Source organism: Tyto alba, unplaced genomic scaffold (assembly GCF_018691265.1).
Source record: "Tyto alba isolate M040663 unplaced genomic scaffold, T.alba_DEE_v4.0 Super-Scaffold_14, whole genome shotgun sequence".
NCBI classification, from domain to species: domain Eukaryota; kingdom Metazoa; phylum Chordata; class Aves; order Strigiformes; family Tytonidae; genus Tyto; species Tyto alba.
The window spans coordinates 12898186-12905639 of NW_024881276.1; positions in this window are offsets into that span (position 1 = coordinate 12898186).

Here is a 7454-nt window from a genome sequence, read left to right on the forward strand (position 1 = left end):
TGGCCTGGTAGCCTGTTGTCTAGTGTTTATGACTTTGAACAGAAAACCAAGTTTGCTCTTCGGGTTTCTGTGTGAAATAGTGTGATAACATATCAAGTGGCTAATGTCAAGAGACTTTGGGCTATATTCATAAATGCTTCAGTGAATCAGTAAGACACAATAAATTATTGCTTCAGAAGTTTCTTCATTCACCTGCTCCAGGCGAATGGGAAAAGGACAATCAATATTTCTTTTTGAAATACCAGAAATCCTAAACATATGAAATTTCCTGACAGTCCTTACATTTGCACTGGGATTTTATGAGGTTGGATCAGTTGACCTTCCCCTTTTCAGAGTTCAAGCAATCTGAAAAAAAGGAATTGTAATAAATATAGCCACAGATGGATTTAAGCACAATACCACAAACTAAAGGACATTCGGTAATCCAGAAAATGGGCCATATTCTAAAGGCAGTTCATTCTGAATTTTCAGTGAAGGAATTGATAATGTTTCCCATTGAAATGGAAATGCAATGGAGTTCAGTGGGACAAGGTTTTGCTCTGTAAAAGCCTCTGATTCTGAGCCAGCATCTTAGCAAAGCTTTACAAATGACAGAAGGGGAAGCTTTTGTTTGTTTGTTTTCTATTAAGAGTGGGGATTTAAGGAAGAAGGAGAGAAGAAGGTGGTGGTACTGCCTCAATTACCACCTGCGAGATGGCCATCACTCCTCAATTTTGCAGCCAGGTGTGGCTCAGAGCAGACTGTGTGGCCATTCATCATACAAAGCCATGGACATTTGTCTTCCATGTCCTTTAGCTTTTGAAGCTTCTTCCTTCTGTCCTTGATCTGCCTTTTTCTCCTGGCATGCTTCTTTCCCCTTCATCCACTTTCATGTGTCCGCCCATGCATAGGAAAATCCTTCAGATTTCACAAAGCATCCATCTTTCACTTTTCTTTAAATTTCTCTTGAAAACTTTCCTCAGCCACCATACCTACAAATCTCTCCCATCTGGGTCTGGTTAGGCAAACACGAGCAGTGACTTCTGGTTTTCTGCAAACTCTCCTCCTTTTATTGCTCCCCCACTTTCCCAACCCAACTCTAAGCCGATTTTGCCCACCCCTTGCACCCTGCTAATGTGCAGGTCTCGTGGTGAGGGGTGCTGTCCTTTTCACAACCCACCTGCAAGGCGCCCAGCACGGAGCCTTGGCTGTCACATCCTCTGGCTGGAGACACTGAGAGGGAGCTGGCTGGGAATTTGCACAGCATATTCCTCTGTCACTCTAGTTATGGAACCAGAGCGAGTGACCTTGCTGTTTGCACACAGCCAGTGCCAGCGTGCTCTGAACCCTCACCTTCTGCAGGCAAGTTCTCGGCAACCAAACTGTTAAATATCCAGCATTTTGCAGAGTTCAGTCTCTCTTATGCTGCTCACAAACACTTCTTTGTGCTTTGATTGTTATTTGCACCATGCTAGGTGCTTCACAGAAAAGCCAAAATTTGAGCATTGAAGCAAGGCCACAGGGCAGCCCTCTTCAGGTGTCATTCTGAGGTAGGCACGGCTCTGGCTGCCTACTCATATTTCAGTGAAAATCTACAGGTGGAAACATTTTTAGGTGTCTCTCGCAAAAATACTGTGTGCCGGCAAATAAATTCTAGTTTATAAAACTGGCTCATCCATATGAGGAACAGGGAAGCCATTTTCCCGCTGTGTCTCATCCCTGTCCCTAAATATGCAGCACACACCACATATGTGGAGGTGAGACCTCTGTGATAAAATGCAGAGCTAAATGTGCTAAATGAATTTGCATTGCATCCCCAACAGCTTCCCCTGCCCTCTGACTTTTATCCCATCTCTCAGGATTTACTCTAACATTCCTCTGAACAGCCATCATTTAAAAACTGAAAACTAACCCACAGAGCCCATCATCACCAAAAAAATCCACTCCCACCACCTGCTAGAGGTTTTTTCTCCCTCTTCCTCACAAGGATTTCCACAGAATGCAACCTAGCCAAGGGATGAGATCAGCAAGATGTAGTCCTGGACCAGTTAGCAGTTTCTTTATACTTAACATCACCGTGACCCTAAGGCTTTTAGCCTACAGCCATAAAGAGAAATGCAAACAGGGAGCAAAGTCCTGCTGTTTGGACGTGGCAGCCTTTCACCACAAGCATGGCACAAGATGGGAAAGCAGAGAATCAAACCGTGCAATGTCCAAATTTAATCTTTCAGGGAGAGAAATGAAAGGGCCGTGGCACTGGGAAAGAGAGCTTTCCTGTTTCCTAGTGACACTCTATTTAGACCTGGAAGAGCTCCCAGAAAGGACTTTAAGTATGAGACCTTTGTTTTTGAAAACACAATTTTGGCTCATTTCAGAGGGGTTTTATGGTTTTCTGTGGGCATGGATAACTGGATTCAAGACAAGTCCTTTTGTACCCTTTACCAGAAAAAGGATATAGAAGCTGTCACAGTATTTTTAAGTTTCCAAACCCACATCACTCATTTTTCCCTAATATGTTTGATCTATGCATCATCACCATCATCTGGTGTACATGCATTTTAATTACATTAATGTAGCAAAACCCATGTAATTTACTTGGATGAAGTAACATTGATTCAATTTTGTACTTTTGATTCTCTTGCTAAGAGCTAATTCTCTTTTACCTCCTGCATTAGAGCCCACTGCTCTCAGGATCAGAAAGTCTCAGAGACCATGATGTACCATTCAGCAATGACCATGAAGAATTATGTTAGCAGTGAACTTGTAGCAATATATATAAACATCACAGCATTTAACTGTGTACCACTATTAATCCCAAGAACCAGCAGTGAGCAATAATGCGAATCATGTGTTGCATGAACCTGTTGCAGCTTGCATCGTCCCTTATGAGTGACGGTGCACATAGACTGTTGTCAATTATTTCTATCCACGTTGCACAAAAACATAGTCCAAAAGGGCATTTGACCATCACAGCCAAGGGATGGAGTGTAATTCAACAGAGAGGTAGATGAGCTGCTCAGAGTCAGTCAAGTGGGAGCCAAGAGCCCAGGGAGGCCTGTGGCAGCATGACAGTGGTCGTGACCTGAAGTCACAGAAGTTGGGCTGGCACCACGATGAGTATTTGGAGTTGCCCTCCCTGGTAAGGACCAAAGAGGACTGGAGCCATGTGATTTCCTCAGTGCTGGAGACTTCTGTGTCCTTGAAGAAGGGGTGAGATTTACTTCAAACTTCTTTAATAAAAGAAAATTATGATAAGCCATTCTCCAGGCAAAAGTTGTAAATACCACTGTGTATATTGGCTTTTAAAATAGAGACATTAGCCAGAATATCTCAGACTGTGTAATTCAGGGTCTTTATCATTTCATCTTCCAATTATGCTACCAAGAGAAGTGATGTCTGGAAGATAAATTTCACATGGGGAAGAAAATCCCTCACTTAAAATATATTTAATACTTGAATGGTGTAATAGAAAGGCCAGTTTTATTATTTTTCCCAAAATGGACTTAAAAACTCAGTACCTCCTGCAAAGTGGCTGAGTTTTTGAAAACCACTGAAGCTTTTATGAGTTTCAGATCTTTCCCTTCTTCAACATCATAGGGAGGAAAGTTATTGTAGTCTGAGAATCCCAGTATATTTTTCATGACACATTGGTGCGCTGCAATGGTTTAAGCAGTGGGTTATTAAATGTAGACTATAGTAATGCCTATTTCCCCACAGAATGGAAGATGCAGACTTTACAAGTTTCTGAGGTTAAATTGTAACAATGACTTTGACTGGTCTTCAAGCTCTTGTACTGAAGCAGATGTTCATACTTTACCTCCATGTGTGATATAGCTATTGAACAAAATTAAATGGCAGAGCAGATGCAGTCGATATGTGATGTATGTGATTCAGTGACCTCATGGAAGCAGGGAGGAAATCAGACATCACAACTGTTTGTGGTCTTTTCATTGCTTGTGGAAGGTTAAGACAAACAGGTGAAAAAGATTGGGAGGTTGTATTGAAAACAGAGTAATCTAAAGGAAAGAAACATATAGTCCCTGCCGTGCAATCTATAGGTAACCTGTAATTATCAAAACGAAAACCTGTTTTTCATATGGCTTGTAGGCAACAGACCGTCACAGAAAACAAAAAGTACAGCAGCTCTGCACTTGTCTTTCACCTAAAGAAAACACAGAATTAAGACAGCCTGAGCAGAAAAGTGAATGGCAAATTAACCCTCTCTTAGAGACAAGAAAAATCATCCTAGGGACTGACCATCTCATTCATGTCTGTGTGTCCTGGAGGACAACCAGATGTGCAGAGGCATAGCGGGGGAAGATAAGGCTGATCAGCAGGACCCAGTACCCTGGGCATCCTGTGTTTGGGAAGACTCGCAAGGCAGATTGCTGAGGCACCAAAAAATCCTTTACCTTATGAAATACAATTCATGATGTGTGAGTGCATAAATCATCCAGGGAGAAATTTGTCCCTCTGATCTGCCATGCAAATCACAGCGAAGTGGCAGGAGTGCAGTGTTTGCTTGGCTGCAGAGCATGAAGGAGACTCGGACCTCCACGCCTCCTGACATAGTGGTCCAGACCCCATTTCCTTCCCACCATCCCATCTGGTTAGGTGCCAGTGCTGCAGGCAACATTTGCCTTTGTTACCAGAAGCCAGTCTCCTTGCTTGCAGCAGGAATATCTATGTCCTGATAGGTCCTGTGCTGGCATCTGCCCTCATCCTTGACTGGTCTTGCCCAGCCCCACAAGTCCCAGCAGACCAACCTGCACATAAACTTTATGGTGGCAGGTGCCTGAACCACAGGGGAGAAGTTTGAAAACCCACGTGAAGGTGCCCCTTGTCCATACAGTGCAAGTGGCCTGGGGTGCTTCAGTCCCAAGTCACTACATCCCGCCTAGAGATGCCTTGGAGGGTGTGTGTGTGGGTGTGTGTGTGTGTATGCGCGCACACGTGTGCGTGCAGGAGAGCTCCACACTGAGTGAAGACAACAGATTTTTGGTGCTGCACACTCCTGTCTGAGACATATGGATTTCATAGAAGGAATCATGTAGAAGTAAGCCCAGAGATAAAAAACCTTTCCCCATAGGTAGGTGTAACCAGAACTATACAGCATCACCTGGCTGAGGTCTCACCTACACATGGGACGGAAGTGCTGCTATTTCCCCAGTTCCATGGGAAACACTTTTCCTCCCTTCTCCTGGAACAGCATTAGCACTTTGCACTGGTGACATGTGGCCATTCTCTGCCTGATGAACCCTCCCAGGATTTTCTGCCCTGTGTGTAATTTCTGACACGGGAGCCTCCAGCTTATGTCAGCAGTGCTTGCTTTGTCCCTGAGAGCAAGACCTGGTATTCAGTCCTATTGAATTTCATTTGTTTTCCATTACTCTGGCTTTCAAGGTCACCCAGCTTCACTGAATGGTCAAGTGCTGCACCAAAACCAGGGTGCTCATTCCTGCCAATGGGAAAACAGTTTTTTGAGAGTGCTACGAATGTTTGATTAATAGCATACATCAAGAAACGACACCAGTTCCCAATGTGTGTCCCCAGCGCCACAGCTTTGTTTCTAGCCCACAGAGCAATCAACTCAGGTTACTCTTCTGGAGCATAGGTTTACGCAAAAGGCAGATTTCTGCCCAGAAAGGGCTCTCCTGCAGCAGCATCAGTGTGAAGCTGGTGAACAGGCAGCAGAAACAGCTGATGAAGACCTCATCTTATGTTCATCTGAGGTGAAATGGACATTGTAAGCTTCAGGAGGGCTTGTTTTTCACCAAGTATTTTCCAAAAGAATGTTTCTGGATGGCAGCCAGAGCATCTCCCCCCTCCATCAGTACCCACGTGTGCTGTTTGTGGAGGTTGGGGTCCTGGCCTATGGCACCATTTTGGGGCCCACATGTGGGAATGTTGGCATTTTGGTCAGCCATCCTCAGCACAGGTGTAAAAATCCTGATTTAAGGCTAATTATGGCAAAGTAATTATTTCTGAGCCATGATGGCAGGCGGTCCCAATTAGGTTTAAACAGGATATAAATAGCAGAGCGGGAGAAAACCTTCTGTCAGGGGAATCTAAGCTAGAAGGGGCTGAGGACACTCCAGACGTAAGCAAAATAAATAGGAATCTTTTCAAGCACAGGATTAGGTTGTGTTATTGCTTCTCAGTTTCCAATAACCCTGAGTCCTGGAAAGAAGGCAGGCAGAAGGCTGGGCTTTCTCTGCTCTGCTGCAGATGGAGAATGGCCTCACAGTAGCCCCTGCCAAATAAAAAATTAATAAATTACCTTTATCAGGATAATTTTCCAAAAGGCAGCTCTACTGTTGTTGTCAGCACCCATATCCTGGTAGCCACGTCCACAGTTTTTCGTGTTTGGCATGTTTCATGTGCTCAACAGAAACCCATCAGACACCATTTCCTTTGGCTGGCCAAAGGAAATCCTGCTTGATTCCTCCCTGGTTTATTCCGGGCTCAGCCTTATGGTGAGAGTCTCATGCCTTTGGGTTTCCTCCCCATCAATAGACACTGCTGGGCAGCTGCATTTTCAAGAGCTAAATGTAGAGATGTTCATGAGGATTTCAGACTCATTAATAACATTTTAGAGTTTTATCTCAAAAAAATATTTACAGCTTTCCTTAAACATTACAACTAACTTTCTGATTTTAATATACATTTGTCCCGTGGGTTTTTCACCCATTAAGATAGATTAAGTGACTATTCTAACATACAATAGCAGATTTTGCCCTGTGGTTTAGTGGCTGGCTGTGGTTGACTGATACCCAGCCCTCCGAATCCCTGCTGAGTATCTAAGCTCTATGAGCTGCAGTGAATGCATTTAATCTACATAAAAAGAACACAAATTGCATGTTAGCCTTTTTGAGCCCAGTAATCAGTTTTACAGTTTACTTGGTATGCTTCTCCGCAGTCCTAGTGGCTCCAAGGAGGTTCCAAGGATTCTTCCTCTTCTTTTTTTCCCTACCCGTCTCACGTAGAAGAAAAGTGTTTGCATTTTGATTGTGCTCATTCCCTGACCCCTGTAATTTAGCCATTGTTCATATTTAGTGCCGACTGGAGTCCTGCGGGGCAGCTGATAACAATAATTTGTAATAAAGCATACGTAGCCTCCATTTTTTTATCCCTATTTTCCCTAATAAAGCAAAATTAAATTTGTTAATTAAAACAGATGAAATCAAATAGGATTCTGGGGCTGCAAAAATACATGGATTATCCTGGCCTCACATTTAGGATGATTATAATATTTGGCATGTATATAGTGCTTCAAAGTGGCATCGCAGTTAATCCTTACCCTACCACCCCTCTGAAGTGTGGTGTTGTTCCTCAATTTGAAGATGAGGATGCCCAAGCAAAAAGGTTAACTCTAGAATTAGCCAAAGCCTGCCCAGGCACAAGTGGCTTGCTGCAGCCCCCAGCCCCACAGCGTGATTTTGGACAATCAGGAGATTACCAGGGAAGCCTGTAGG